Source organism: Neofelis nebulosa, chromosome 9, assembly GCF_028018385.1.
Source record: "Neofelis nebulosa isolate mNeoNeb1 chromosome 9, mNeoNeb1.pri, whole genome shotgun sequence".
In the NCBI taxonomy this organism is placed as follows: Eukaryota; Metazoa; Chordata; class Mammalia; order Carnivora; family Felidae; genus Neofelis; species Neofelis nebulosa.
Window position 1 is genome coordinate 37,468,997 of NC_080790.1, and position 16,315 is coordinate 37,485,311.

The 16,315-nt window shown below is 43.6% G+C and overlaps 1 protein-coding gene across 3 annotated transcripts in view; it reads left to right on the forward strand.

Annotated features, from left to right (window-relative positions):
- MERTK (MER proto-oncogene, tyrosine kinase) overlaps positions 1-16,315 on the forward strand; it is a 152,111-nt gene that overhangs the window by 22,054 nt on the left and 113,742 nt on the right. The gene's annotated exons all lie outside the window — the stretch shown is intronic.

Sequence of the window (16,315 nt, forward strand, 5' to 3'; positions counted from 1 at the left end):
GTTCCCCTATACTGCAGAGGAGGAAATGGAGCTTGGCCCGGCCCGCTGCAGGTCGCCAAGTTTTCAGCCCCCGGGAACGTTGGTCGCAGATCTGGTCGGGAACGCTCTGAAAACTTTCCCCTAGACAGCGCTGCGTGGTTGGACCCCTGCTCTGTCAGTAGTCCTGGGAGCCGCGGGCTCCATCTCCCAAGGGACCGGTGCCGGGGACGAGCCGCCTGGGGAGTTGGAGTCACATTCTTGGTGCTGCGATCGACCCGGGACGGGAGTCCGCCAGGGAGGGACTGCCTGCCGTCCAGGCTGCTCCCACTGGGCCCTTATGGGCAATGTTAGCACCCCTTTACAGGGACACCCTGTGAGTGTGGGGGCCCTGGACAAAGGGGAAGCATTCTTTTAACCCCTGTTATTGCTGAACAGAATCTAATGTGCTCGGACAGCGTCTGAGTTTGTCCTGAAAATGTCGCATTCTAATGTAAGATAGTGGATTGATAAGTAGAGGCCAAGTAAGGCAGGTTCCATTCTTCATCAACTGTTTGGAGAATACGTTTTTAACAAGCTAGAAGTTTGATTGCTGATGGCATTTTTTGACTAAGCTGGGAGAGAGTAACCAGGCTTTACCCAAAAGAAGAAGAAATGGTGGGGGATGCCACATCCCTGGCATTTTTCCTTAAGCTAAAAGTTTTCTATTTCAATTCAGCATGTGGTTTTTGTCTCTTTTGCCCATGAACATGACTGAATAGCTTTTACCTAATCACAAAGAACTTTTTTAAAGAATACCTGGAAAGTTCGATTAGAATTAGGCAATTTACTTAAAATTTTTTCCTTTGAGGTTTTCCTTTGAAAGGTCAGTTGCTCAACTAAAAAATTTTTAAGCAGTGAACATTCTTGTTTTATACATTAAATTACATATGCAATTTATAATTTGGGACCACATAGTATTTGAAGCAAACATCAAAAGCCAAACCAATCAAAGAACTAAAACAATTCTGTTCTACATCCCCACCAAAACCCTTCAAAATTCGTCAGCATTTCTGTCAGATCCCGCTTTTCATAATCTGCCGCAAATCTCTATTTTGCTACTAGTGAGGATAGCCATGCCATAGTCTTGGAGGTAGTGAACGTGGTGACAATTATGGGAAAAGTAACAAATGATAGTTTTGGTGCTTATAAGGTATTTAAAAATGAAGCGTTTCTCTAAATTTTTTAAAAACCATAATCAAAAAACTCTTGTAGCTGACAATCAGCTTTAGTCAGATAATCATAAAACGTCTGCTAAAACCCACCCAGAAGGAAGAATGAAAAATTTCTGTTTTTCTTCTGCCTTTTGCTTTTTATCTTGAATTTACCTGTGAGATGTGTGACAGTGTTGTATATCACTTTGCAAAAGCTTAAGCGATGGAATTAGAACAGAAGTAAAAATGCTATGGGAAGAGAGAAATTAGACTCTGTCCAGTTATAAGATTTTAGAGAGGGAGAGAGAGAGACAAGGTGAGGGATGTGTGTGTCTACCATGGAGAAGAATTGGTAAATAATTAAAATTCACATAGCACTTTAACCCAGGACTGCCCGCCCCCATGCACACACATAAACACCATCCCACAAAGAATTACCCACACGTAGAACTGAAACTGCTGAACCAGAGGCATCAGGCTTTCCAATCTTTCCTTTCCGCTCAGTCTCTGATGGGGGAGCCAGTGAGCAGCAAAACCAGGCAAAGGGTGGCTCTCTAGAGGGCCAGGGAGAGGATAGAAGAGGAAAAATATAAAAGTGGATTAAAGTGAGCGAATCAGCCCATGATAAAACTGTACATGCAGCTGAACACAGTCCTTAGAACAAATTGGGCTTTTAAAACCCTTCAACATTAGCATTTTTACCCCAAACTGATGCCATAACAGATATTACAATATATTGTAAACGATTTCCTGGGGAGAACTTGAAGTTGTCCTGTTGCTGACAGGCTTTTTGACAATGGCCTTGAATGCTTTTTGGAAGTAAGCAGGGCACATTTTAAAGATAATTTTTTAAAAGGGGCGCCTGGATGGCTCAGTCAGTTGAGCAACCGATTTCAGCTCAGGTCACAGCCTTACGGTCTGTGAGTTTGAGCCCCGCGTCGGGCTCTGTGCTGACAGCTCAGAGCCTGGAGCCTGCTTTGGATCCTGTGTCTCCCTCTCTCTCTGCCGCTCCCCCACTCATGCTCTCTCTCTGTCTCAGAAATAAATAAACATTAAAAAAAATAAAAATTTTTTAAAAGTCATTCTGGGGGCACCTGGGTGGCTCAGTCAGTTGAGTCTCAGACTCTTGATTTTGGCTCAGGTCATGATCCCAGGGTTGTGGGATCAAGCCCTGCATTGGGCTCCATGCTGAGTGTGGAGCCTGCTTGGAATTCTCCCTCTCTCTCTCTCTCTCTCTCTCCCTCTCCCCCTCCCTCTTTCTCTCTTTCTTCCTTCTCTCCCCCACTCCTCTTTATCTCTCTCTCTCTCTCTTAAATGAAAAAGCAAAGAAATAAAGTCATTCTGATCTACTTTCTTTTTAAAAAGAATTTTTTTAATGTTTATTTATTTTTGAGAGAGAGACAGAGCACAAGTGGGGGAGGGACAGAGAGAGAGAGGGAGAAACAGAATCTGAAGCAGGCTCCAGGCTCCAAGCTGTCAGCACAGAGCCTGATGCAGGTTTGAACCCACAAACTGTGAGATCATGACCTGAGCTGAAGTTGGACGCTTAACTGACTGAGTCTCCAGGTGCCCCTGATCTACTTTCTTAAAGTGATGACTGAAACACAGATATGTTTAAAATTTAACAGTTAACTATGTTTTTCAATTTTAATTTTAGAAATAATTTCCAGATTGGGGTGCCTGGGTGACTCAGTCGATTAAGCATTCAACTTCAGCTCAGTCATGATCTCGCAGTCCGTGAGTTCAAGCCCCGCATCAGGCTCTGTGCTGACAGTTCAGAGCCTGGACCCTGCTTCAGATTCTGTGTCTCCCTCTCTCTCTGCCCCTCCCCCACTCACGCTCTGTGTCTGTCTCTCAAAATAAAAATAAACATTAAAAAAATTAAAAAAAAAAAAGAATTTCCAGATAATCTGAAGAGCAGGGCCAGTGAGTTGCCAGTCAGAGCTGGTTACGAACAGGTTGAATCTTAAGATGCCTGTGAATTGGGAACATGCTACCAGGTAGAAAAGCTGAGCCAGGATGTTGGTTCCCTCCCCAACCTGCAAATGGACACATATTTGTAACTGCTGCTTCCTATGTAATAGCCAGGATGAGCTTTTGAAGATGAACTGGACTGTGTTGTCCCCAGGTTTAAAATCCTCCAGTGGCTTCCCATTCCTGACCAGGGTTTGCAAAGTTGCCAGGAGCCCCCTCCCCACTCCCCCTGCCTCATTTCTAGTTCTGATGTTCACTCTGCTCCAGCTATAAGCATCTGTCTAGCATTTTTGCATTGGCTGTTCCCTCTAGCTGGACTCTAACCCAAGATCTCTCTATGCCAGCTCCTTCTTATAGTTTGGGTTTCAGCTCAGATGTCCCCCTTGAAGAGGCCTTCCCTCACTCCCACCCCAGCCAGAGCTGTGCGCGCGCCATTGGGTTTAATTTCCTGATAACACTTTTCACGACGTGATGGTGAGATGGTGCCCTGCTCCACCCATTTCAGATGCTCTGTGAGTGTGTGTGAATGGTATCGGAGAACCAGGACCCTGTGGGTCTCACCATGTGCTCCTCCCCCTCTGTCTTTCTGCTGGCTCACCCAGAAACAGAATTGCTGCAGCTCTCATGCCCTTGTGCTTGGGGCTTGGTTGACAAAAAACAGCCTTATATTTTGCTGTGATGTCAAAGAATGATTTCATTACAAGGACACTTAAGACATTGAAAGAAGATAGATTTTTGGACTATATTAACCCAATATAGCACTATTAACATTTTATATTCTCTTTACTGTTCCAACTAGAGGGGAAAAAAAGTCCAAATCTGATTTTTCCGTTTAAAAACACAGTGTTAGCAGCTCCTTGTTGGGGGCAGCTTGCCTGATCTCTAGTTAGCTGTGATCCTGAGTGCCTTGACTTTGACCAGTTGTCACTAGTTTAATCTTAACCCAAGCATCTGGGTTGGTATGCATCTCAGCGGGAGGTTAATGAGTAAAAAAACTGAAAAAAGCTGGTTCACCACCTGAGCTTCTTTGGACTGGGATGAAAATGTTAACGGGGTGCTGGGTGGGCAGTGAGCTGGGCTTCATGTCCCACCTACCTGGTCTCTGTGGAGCCCTGGGGGCTGTGGGTAACTGTCAGGACCTCAGTTTCCACTCTGATATTCACAGAACTGGCGGAAGGATGAAATGAGCTAAGGGGACACCGGGAATGCTCCAAAAATGTTCGCGATCACTGCTGATGGTTCCCTTCTGTTCTTTTGAACTCAGATTTTGTAGAACTGTTTTTCCTAGACAAAAGGCATTGGGGGAAAGGTTCTTGTTTTCTAGCTGAAATGAAGCCTAAATTACAGCCTGAAATATGAGAACGGAGCCGTGGATCACCCTCCACCATTCAGAGCACTTTCGTGAAGGGGCTGTCCGTATCATCCTAGAGCCCTATAACAGCCAGCTCCCTGCTACTGCTCTTGAGGGCTTTGTCCCCAGTAGTCCTGCCAGCAGAACCCAGGCTTGTCACTTGTCACCTGAGGCAGGGCCTGCCTGCTGCCACCCCCTCCTGCCTCCCCCCTCCCCTTACCTTCACTTGTGGAGTTCAGACTTAACAAAGTACAGGAATAGCTTCCTGTCCTGTGCCTCTCAGGAAGGTATAAAAATGAAGTCCAATTCCAGCTCAACTTTTCCTACAAAACTCTACTCCCAAGTGGGTATGGTTTGTTTTCATTTTTGCATTTGTTTTAGTTTTGTTGTTTTTGAATCTAAACATCCAGGTAATCCCTTTCCTTTCTATCCCCGAAAACTAGGTCTCCCAGTTGATACAACATGGATGCAACATGAGGCTCAGTTTCTTAGATTAAACTGTGTGCGCGTCTGAGCCTGTGTGTGTGCAGGTGGTCCTCAAGCAAATGGAACGGGCAGGGAGCCCCAGATGCACTCCTGCTCCCAGACACTTCCTGTTTGGTGGTGGCAGGTGTGAGCCATCCCCCAGGCACCCTGAGGGAAGCCCTGACTCCTCTCTGCCTCCTACACTCTGGGCATTTGCTAACCCCTGATGGGGAAGTAACCTGTTCTGTCTCTTCTACACCCCTTCCCTGTTCTAGTCCCTCTGCCTCCAGCTGAAGGCTGAACGTGCAGCCTGGCAGGGGGTGAGAATTCCATCAGGGTCTGTGGGCCCCTCTTGGACAGCAAAAGTATTGCAAGTACCTGGCCACCCTGGCACTTCCTCCCTGGGAGGCCTTTGCCTGACTTGCAGCCGTTGAACCGTATACAAGATTCTTTTTTTATTTTTTTAATTTGATATCTTTTTTTAAAAAATATTTATTCATTTTGAGAGAGAGAGACACGCACAGAGCACGAGTCGGGGAGGGGCAGAGAGAAAGGGAGACACAGAATCCAAAGCAGGCTCCAGGCTCTGAGCTGTCAGCACAGAGCCCGACACGGGGCTCAAACTCACGAACTATGAGATCATGACCTGAGCCGAAGTCAGATGCTTAACCGACGGAGCCACCCAAGCACCCCAAACTGTGTAGAAGATTTTTAACTGCAGCAAGGTCCAGGCTTTCCCCAGTTTTGTGAGACCTCTCGACTCGGCTGCAGCAGCACTTGGAATAGCTGGGCATCCCTCTCTTCTTGGCAACACTGCTGTTTACATTCTCTGGTCCTCTGCAGTCTGCAGGATCCAGCAGGCATGACCTGTGACCTGCTGGGGAAGCCCTAGGCTGCCACGTCCAGGTCACCTCCTCAGTTTCTGGTGTGTGGTTTTTTTTTTTGTTTTGTTTTTTTAATGTTTTTTTTTTTTAATTTTTTTTCAACGTTTTTTATTTATTTTTGGGACAGAGAGAGACAGACAGAGCATGAACGGGGGAGGGGCAGAGAGAGAGGGAGACACAGAATCGGAAACAGGCTCCAGGCTCCGAGCCATCAGCCCAGAGCCCGACGCGGGGCTCGAACTCACGGACCGCGAGATCGTGACTTGGCTGAAGTCGGACACTTAACCGACGGCGCCACCCAGGCGCCCCTGTTTTTTTAATGTTTATTTATTTTTGAGAGAGAGAGAGAGAGAGAGAGAGAGCACTCACAAGCAGGGGAGGATAGAGAGAGAGGGAGACACAGAATCCAAAGCAGGCTCCAGGCTCCGAGCAGTCAGCACAGAGCCTGATGCGGGCCTCGAACTCATGAACCTTGGGATCCTGACCTGAGCCAAAGTTGGACGTTTAACCAACTGAGCCACCCAAGCACCTCCCCCCCCCTTTTTTTTTAAATTTAATTTTACTTATTTTGAGAAAGATACAGAGAGCAAGCGGGAAGGGATGAGAGAGAAGGAGACAGAATCCCAAGCAGGCTTCATGTTGTCAGGGCAGAGCCCGATGAGGAGCTCGAACTCATGAACCATGAGATCATGACCTGAACTGCAATCAAGAGTCATATGCTCAACCGACTGAGCCATCCAGGCGCCAGTCAGTTCCTGGTGTTTTAAGGTGATAAATGAAGAAAGGGTAGTGTTTTAAAAATGTTTATTTCCTTTTGAGGGGAGGGGGAGGGGGACAGAGGATCCAAAGCAGGTTCTGTGCTGACAGCAGAGAGCCAGAGGGGCTGGAACTCACCAAACATGAGATCATGACCTGAGCTGAAGTCGGACCCTTAACTGACTGAACCACCCAGGCATCCCAGGGTGATTCTGTCTTATACATTTCATAGAGAAACCTATACTTAATTCTTTCACTTAATGGCAAAATGGATTTTCCGTGAGTTTTGGGGGTGATGGGGGAGGAGCAGAAGGGGAGGAAGAAAAAGAGAGGAGGCAGATGTTGACTTTAGGTTTGAATCAAGATCATATAGGAGAAGTTTTACGCCCCAGACTTAGAATGTTTGAGAGACTTCTGCTTGGAGAAAACCCGTTTCATTACATATCTCAATGTATGTATAGGTTTTTGTGGCAGGAAATTTTGTGCTCCTATATATCTCCTTGTACCCATTCGCTAGTGGTGTCTTCTGGGTACTTCTCAATCGGTTCCTTCAAAGGTGCTGTCTGGTGTCTGCAGAGTAAGCCAAGGCCCCAGCCAGAGCTGATCATTGCAGCATTCGTGCACTGCCCTGGCTTACTTGGGGTCTCAGGTTGTCGTTTGACGATCAGGCAAAAGCTCTCAGACAGATCTCTTTTTGTGTAATCTGCTGTTTTGGGAGGGGTGGGGGAGCTCCAGTTACCTCAGCATTTAGGGACAACAAACAGCTTAGAATGTGCCTTAGCTGTGGTCTTGCCTCTCATTAGACACACAAAGGAAAGCCTTGTTTATCTTGGAGAAGCGATTGTTTTGCTATTTTAAGCTTCAGGGCGTATTAAAGCTATTAAGAGGAGACTGGCCTCATTATGGTTTTTGAAAATGACCTTTTTTTTTTTTTTTTTTTTTTTTACAAGTCAGAACAAGCTGTCTTGGTGGAGAATATTAGAACATGGACTCAAACTTGCTGAAAGTTGTTTTCTGTCCCGGCACTACTTGGTGAATGCACAGTGAGGTGATAAATATTCATGGGCTCCCTAGTGCTGCCTGTTTCTGCAGGGCTGGTGTTCCACTGCATTACATGGCCGGCTGCCTCCACACAGGAAGTGAAACCCGCTTTTAAGCCTTTTTTTTACCATTCTGGCTCATGATTTGAGGATTTGTTGATGGAAACAATGTTCTTTGAAAGTTTTGTAGCAAAGCAAAAAGGAAGTTCATTGCATTTAGTATTACATCTAAAGCATGAGTTAAAAAACATAACCACTTTGGGAGTCCAGAGGTGTAAATTCTCATCTCCGTTTTGATATTAACTTGTAGGGACACCTTTCTGAAACTCCAAATCCCCACTGATCAAATGGAAGGGCAGATAAGGGATTCTGGGGCCCTTTCTGGGCAGAAAACAGATTCCATCTGAAGGGCAGAGGTGGGGTGGGACCCTTGCTCACTGTGGTTCTAGATACAGTGCCTTAGCATGAGTGTCAACCTCTCAACCCGGTGCCAGACTCTGGCTGTGAGTGTCCTCAGGCCCCAGCCCAGAAATGGGGCCAGAGGCAATACAGAGTATTTCTTAAAAATGAGTCATGGCAGTGGGTTCTTTTCTGTGGGCAGATGCCATTCCCTGCGGCCCGAGATGTCTGTGCTCCCGTGAAATTCCCCCTCCAGCCCTGTCTGGGTTAATAGAATAGTTTAGAAACGTGGATGTATATTTCTGAGAATACTGGACCTGTCCAAACAGATTATGGCTTCTTCCTGTCAAATCTGCAGGCAGTGTGGACTCTTGGGTTCTGGAAGGCATGGGGATAATTAGGGAGTCTTTCTGGGCTGGGCAGAGTAGAGCATGTCTCCCCAGGGTGCACAGCAGAATCCCTAGGGTCCAGGGGGAGTTCTGTATCATTTAAAAAAATTCTGTTCATTTAATATCATGATGTCATTTTATATCTGGAAATTAAATAAGTATTTTATAATATGAATTGTAGGATGTAAAACTCCCAAGCATTTTGGCTGGGAGGATAAGGAGAAAGTCAACTAGGAAGCTTTTTCAAAATACAGAAGCCCAGGCCCCACCTAGGACCTATGGACTCAATCTTTAGGGTGCAACCCTACTCAGTAGAAGGCTGAGCCATTCTTTTTTTTTTTTTTTTTTTTTTTTAATTTTTTTTTTTTTTAACGTTTATTTATTTTTGAGACAGAGAGAGACAGAGCATGAACAGGAGAGGGGCAGAGAGAGAGGGAGACACAGAATCTGAAACAGGCTCCAGGCTCTGAGCTGTCAGCGCAGAGCCCGACGCGGGGCTCGAACTCACGGACCGTGAGATCATGACCTGAGCCGAAGTCGGACGCTTAACCGACTGAGCCACCCAGGCGCCCCGAAGGCTGAGCCATTCTGTACACATCTCTTGTTCCACTCCACCAATGCGGTGCATCTGATCCTCAAGGAGGAGTGGGGAGCCTCGCACCTTCCCTCCTCTGGAATCCCCCATTGCTCCCCACTCCAGTCTCCTCCCCTCGCCTCACCTCCCCCAGAGAAGACCACTCCCCCACACCGGGTGATTTAATCCCCATGCACCTCTTTACCCTTTGACCACACATAATTGAATTGGTAACACTTTCCAGTGTTGTTTGACACCATGTCAGGTAGGGTCTCCTTCTGGTTGCATGTAACAGAACTTCTCTTCAGTGGCTCAACCAAAAGGAAAGTGTTTCTCTCTTGCCATGAGCAGTCTGAGGATGGCCAGGCTGGGGTTGGGACAGAGGCTCCACGATGTGGTCAGGAACCTGGCTCTTCTGGGCTCTTTATTCTGCCTTCTTTAGTGGCTGGTTTTCGTGCTCATGGTCTCCACGTGGATGGTGCCTCTCTGGGCCTTCCATTTGCATTCCAGGAAGAAAGAATCGGGGAGGACAAAAATGCAACCAGTTTCATAGCAGCCGAGTCTGCCCTTTTCAGGCCATAAGAAGATGATGGCTTTATGCGAAGCCCCAAGCGGTGGACTTCAGCTTGGCTTTCCCTGGCTGGGCCAAGCTGTAAGGAATAGCGACATATTTATTATGTGTGTGCTTTCTTTCAGCTTGCTTTCTCACTTTGTGTTAAGTTTGCTAGTCTCTGGGTTGAACAGTGCTGCCCCAGTTTATTTACCTTCATAGGCAACTATGCGGATAACGGTAGTTTATTTATCCACTCTCCTTTTTTTTGGGCACTGAAGAGTTTTGTTGTCGTTGTTGTTGTTGTTGTTGTTGTTGTTTTCTGTTACAAGCAGTGTTGCCATAACTATGCCTGTTTTTAATCTTGTGTCTATAGAGGTTTAATTCGCTATAGTAAAGTGTCCAGTTTGATGAATTTTAGCAAACATGTATCAAAACCACTACCCCAGTTAAGTTAGCCAGGAACTTGGGTGCGTGTCTCACTGTGGACATGCGTGAGTCTCTAGGGGTGGAAATGTTGAGTTGTAGGATAGATGCATTTCAGCCTCAAAGTATACTGCCAGATGATTAGAGCGGAGAAAAGCCTTCTTTCTGCACGTCTTACAGGTATGTTATTGCCGTGGAAGATCTCGGTTGAGGCGTTTCTCCAATATCTTGAGAATTCTCTATATAGGTCAGGTAATGCTGCTCAGGGCTGGTAATAGTCAGGTTGCAAAGCAGGCTGAGACCATCTTGGCATCACCCACTGGCCCTCCAGGCTCACCACCCAGTGCCCCATCCCCAGCCTTGCCTCTGGCACACTGGAGCCCTGTTCTGCCCAACCCTGAGAAACAACCACAAGCAGGGGCTCAGGAGCTGGGCTCTGAATGTGGCCGGTGAGGTGAGGATAGGTGGCACCGGGAGAAGTCCCTTCATTTCTTCCTGTGTGTGCAGATCTGCGTGAGTTGTTTAGCACCTATGAGCCTCAGTCTGCTGCTCTGAACTGGGAACAGCAATACTCCCTGCCCAGGATCAGAGAAGATTGTGTAAGTGGAAAGGCTGGCAGAGAGTGAACGTTAAGGAGATAATAATCAAGTGCTTGCCTCTTACCCAATAGAAGATGCTAAACATAGTTGGATTTTTAAAATTAAACTTTTAATTTTGAGATCAGTTTAGATTCTCATGCTACGTCTAAGAAGAAGTAATACAGAGAAGCCCCCATGTACCCATTACCTAGTTTCCCCCAAAGAGTAGCATCTTAGAAAACTGTGGAACAAGCTCACAAGCGAGATATTGACGTCGTGTACTCCACCGCCCCAGGACCCCTCATTGTTGCCCCTGTCCCTCTGCCCGCTCACCTCCCTCACCCCTGGCAATCACTAACCGGTTCTCCATTTCTGTAGTTTTGTCGTTTCAAAAATGCTATACAAATGGATTCGTACTGTATTCATTTTCCATTTGCTGCTATGACAAACTACCACCAACTTAGTTACGCAAAACGACAAAATACTGTATCATGTTGCATTTCGGTAAGTCAGAACTGTGACATGGGCCTCCCTGGGGCTAAAATCAGGGGGGCCGCAGGGCTTCCTCCCTTTCTGGAGTCTGTAGGGAGAGTCTGTTCCCTTGCTTTTTCTCACTTCTAGAGGCCGCTCACAGTCCTTGGCTCCTGGCCCTTTGCTCCAGCCTCAGAGACAGCAAGCGTGGGCTGGATCCTTCTCACACGGCACCACTGATGTGAACTCTTCTGCCTCCCTTGGAGGCCCTGGAGATGGCACGTTCTCCACAGCATCTGGTGATGTCACTGTTTTTAATTTTTGCCATCCTGACAGGTATGAAGTGATATCACACTGTGGTCTTAATTTGCATTCCCTTAATGGTTTACGACGTTGAACGCTTTTTCATGAGCGATCTGTCATCCATGTATGCTCTTTGGTGAAGCAATTTTTCATGTCCTTGCCCATTTTCTAGTTGGATTATTTGTTTTTTATTGAGTTTTTGAGGGTTAATTATGTAGATACTAGTGCTCTGTCGGATACATGGTTTGCAAATAATTTCTCCTAGGCTGTAGTCGTGTTTTTTTATGCTTTTAACAGTGTCTTGTGCAGAGTGGACATTTTTAATTTTGATGAAATTCAATTTATCTGTTTTTCTTGTTATGAATTACATTCTTGGTGTCAAGTGTGAGACTCTTTGCCTAACCCTAGATCCTGAAATTTTTCTCCTCTGTCTTTTTTCTACAAATTTTACAGGCTTATGTTTGACATTTAAATCTGTGGCCCGTTTTTAGTTCATTTTTGAATAAAGTGTAAGACTTAGGTCAAGTTAAAATTTTTTTGCCTATACATATCCACTTGTTCCAGCATCATTTGTTTAAAATACTATCTTTCCTCCATTGAATTGCTTTTGACCTTTGCCAAAAACCAGTTGGGTATATTTGTGTGAATCTATTTCTGGTTCTCTTCTGTTCCATTGAGCTGTGTGTCTATATCTCTGCCAGTACTATCCAGTTTGATTATTGTAGCTATGTAATAAGGTTTGAAATTGGAGAGACTGATTCCTCCCATTTCATTCTTCGTTTTCAAAATTGTTTTAGCTATTCTAGATCCTTTGCCTTTCCACACAAATTTTAGAAATATATTAGTTTTATCTACAAAAAATCCATCTGGGAGTATGTGCTTTTTGTAACTGACATCAAATATGTTGTTTTGACAACAACAAATTCTCCAATTCTTGACATCAACTGGGTGCCCTACAATTCAATTCAGTTCTGACACTAACTGCCTGGAGTTAGTGTAGACCTTACAGGTTAAGGACTCAATCTCATAAGACCACCCCCACTGCAGACACCAACTCAAATGAAATATGTGGGCTGCCCACATTTCTGCCCAGCTGACTACAAATTCAGTGGTTCCCATGCCATTCTTTCCCCTTCAGGTTTCATAGTTCACTAGAATGACTCAGGAAAGCACTCTTCTTATGATTATAGCTTTATTATAAATGATACAACTCAGGAAAAAACAAATGGAAGAGATACATAAGGCAAGGTCGAGGGGAAGAGGTTCAGAACTTCAATACCTTCTCTGGGTGTACCACCCTCCCAGCATATAGATGTGTTCACTAACTCAGAAGCTCCCTAAACCTTGTTGCTTAGGAATTTTATATGGGGTTTCATTACATGAGCATGACTGTTTAAATCATTGGTCATTAGTGACTAAACTCAATTTCTAGCCCCCGTCTCCTACCCTGAGGTTGAGCATGGGGCAGAATATTCTAACCCTCTAATCCCATCTTCTTCTAATGACCAGCTTCCATCCTGAAGCAATCTAAGGGTCCCACCCTAAGTCACCTCATTAGCATGAACTCAGATGTGTTCCAAAGGTGCTCATTATGAATAACAAGAGACATTCCTATCATCCAGGAAATTCTAAGCATTTTAGGCTGTGAGGAACTGGGGACAAGGACCAGATATATGTATTTTTATTATACTGCAATCTGTGTATCACTTTGAGGAGAATTTATATCTTTACGATGTTGAGATTTCCAGTTTATGAACACAGTATGTCTCTCCATTTATCTAGATCTCTCATTTCTCCTATCAGTGCTTTATACTTTTCAGGATATGGGTTCTGTATGTGCTTTGTTAGATTTATACCTCAGTATTTCATCATTTGTGAGTGATTGTAAAAGGTATTGTATTTTTCATTTTGATGTCTGTGTGTTCCTACTTAGTATATAGAAGTAGAATAACTTTTGTATATTTATCTTGTATCCTGTGACATTGATGAAATTGGTTTAGTCTCAAGGACCTTTTTTGCAGATTCTGTGGGATTTTCTATGTAGACAATCATACCTGCAAATGTGACTGTTTTATTTCTTCCTTTCTGGTCTTTCCTTTCCTATACTTTTTATTTCTTTTTCTTGCTCTCCTGCATTGGCTAGAACTTTCAGCACTATGTTGACTAAGAATAGAGAAAGCAGACACCTTGCTTTGTTTCCCCTAAGAGGGGAAGTAAAATGATAGCTATTGGTTTTTTTGTAGATGTTCTTTATCAAGTTAAGCAAATTCTCATCTCCTATTTTCTTAAAAATCATGAATGGGTGTTGAATGGCTGCTGGACTTTATTAAGTGGTTGATATGATTATGTTGTTTTTCTTCTTTAGCCTGTTAATATGGTGGATGACACAGATTGATTTTCATATATTGAACGAACTTCCTATCCATGGAATAAATTCCACTTGGTCTTGGTACATAATTCTTTCTATAAATTGTTGAATTCCATTTGCTGATATTTTGTTAAGGAATTTTTGCACCTATATTCACAAAGAATGTTGATCTGTACATTTTCTGTACTGTATTTGTCTAATTTTGATATCAGGGCAACAGGACTAATATATTGGCAGTTGTCCTCTCCTCTTCTAGTTTCTGGAAGATAGTGTGTGGAATTTGTGCTAATTCTTCTTTAAGCATTTGGTGTCATTTTCCAGTGAAACCGTGTGAGCCTGGAAATTTGTTTTTGAGGGAGTGTTTTAGATTATGAATGTAATGTCCTTAATTAGTTATAGTGCTATTCAAATTATCAGTTTCATGTTGGGTGAGTTATAGTAGTTTGTTTTTGGTGGAATTAGTCCATTTCCTCTATGCTGTCAAATTCATGTGTAGAGCTGTTCATAGTATTTAATTACTTTCCTTTTGATGTCTGTATGGTCAATAGTAATATTCCTTATTTCATTCTTGATACTAGTAATTTGTGTCTTTTTTTTTTCTTTGTAAGTCTTACTAGAGATTTATCAACTTTACTGATCTTTTCAAACAACCAGCTCTTTGTTTCACTAATTTTCTCCATTGCTTTTCTTTTTTCTTTTTTTTTTTTTTTAATTTTTTTTTCAACGTTTTTCATTTATTTTTGGGACAGAGAGAGACAGAGCATGAACGGGGGAGGGGCAGAGAGAGAGAGGGAGACACAGAATCGGAAACAGGCTCCAGGCTCCGAGAGGTCAGCCCAGAGCCCGACGCGGGGCTCGAACTCACGGACCGCGAGATCGTGACCCGGCTGAAGTCGGACGCTCAACCGACGGTGCCACCCAGGCACCCCTGCTTTTCTTTTTTCAATTTCATTTCTCATATTTATTATTTTTTGTTTTGCTCTTCCTTGTCAGTGTTCTGAGCTTAGATTACTGAATAAATTTTCCCCTCGGCGTTGTGCTGTGTTTCATAAATTTTGATATGTTGCATCTTCATGCTCATTCAGTTCAGTATATATTTGTTTACTTCCCTTGAGACATCCTCTTTGATCCGTAGATTATTTAGAAGTTTCATTTGCAAGTATTTGGAGAATTTCCTCCTACCTTTCTGTTATTTGTAATTATTTCTGTTGTGGTCAGAAAGCACAGAGATTTTAAATCTTTTAAGTTTGGTGAGATTTGCTTTACGGCCCAAGATATGGTCTATCTTGGTTTATATTCCAACATCATTTGGAAAGAATGTGGATTCTGCTGTTGTTGGGTGGAATGTTCTATAAATGTAGACTAGATTCTTTTCATTGGCAATGTCATCAAGTTCTTCTGTATCCTGGCTTATTTTCTGCCAGTCATTTGATCAGTTCTTGAGAGACGGTGACGTCTCCAAATACAATTCTTGATTTGTTTATTTCTCCTTTCAATTATATCAGTTTTTGCTTCACATATTTTTCAGCTCTTTGGTTTGGTATATATTTATTTAACACTGCTATGTCTTCTTGGTAGATTGAGTCTTTTATCATTATATAATGTGCCTTTGTGTCTGTGGTAATTTTCTTTGCTTTGAAATCTACTTTATGTGATATCATGTAGCTATCCTGCTTTCTTTTAATTAATGGTTGAATGATATATCTTCTTATGAGTTCAACTTACCTACGTCATTATATTTGGCATGAATTTCTTATAAACAGCAGATAGCTGGGTAATGTTTTCTAATCTACTGTGTTAATCTTGGTCTTTAAATGTATTTAAATCATTTACATTTAATGTAATTGTTGATATATTTTGTGTTGAAGTTTTACCAGTTCAAGGGAATTATAGAATCCCTACCTCCTTTTAAATTCCTTTGCTTCCCCATTTAAACCATAATTATCTTGGGGCGCCTGGGTGGCTCAGTCGGTTGAGCGTCCAACTTCGGCTCGGGTCATGATCTCACAGTTCGTGGGTTCGAACCCTGCATCGGGCTCTGTGCTGACAGCTCAGAGCATGGAGCCTGCTTCAGATTCTGTGTCTCCCTCTCTCTCTGCCCCTCTCCTGCTCACACTCTGTCTCTCTCTCCTTCAAAAATAAATAAACATTAAAAAAAAATTTTTTAAACCATAATTATCTTAAATATCTCTTCCTCATTTGTAGAACTATATCAGATAGTATTACAACTTTTCTTCAACCATCAAGCATAATTTAGAAAACTCAAGAGGAGGAAGGTCTGTCGCATTGACAAATATTTTTGCTTTGTGTGTTTTTTTCCTCTCTTCTGATGATTCAAATTTCCTTCTTTTATTGTTTTCTTTCTGCTTAGAGAATTTCCTTTAGCTATTTTTTTTTTAATTTTTAAAAATGTTTTGTTTATTTTTGAGTGTGAGAGTATGAGCGGGGAGGCGGGGGGAGAGATAGAAAGAGAGGCCAACAGAAGATCTGAAGCAGGCTCTGCACTGACAGCAGCAAGCCCGATGCAGGGCTCCAACTAACAAACTGAGATCATGACCTGAGCCAATGTCGGACGCTCAACCAAATGAGCCGCCCAGGCGTCCCTACTTTAGCTGTTT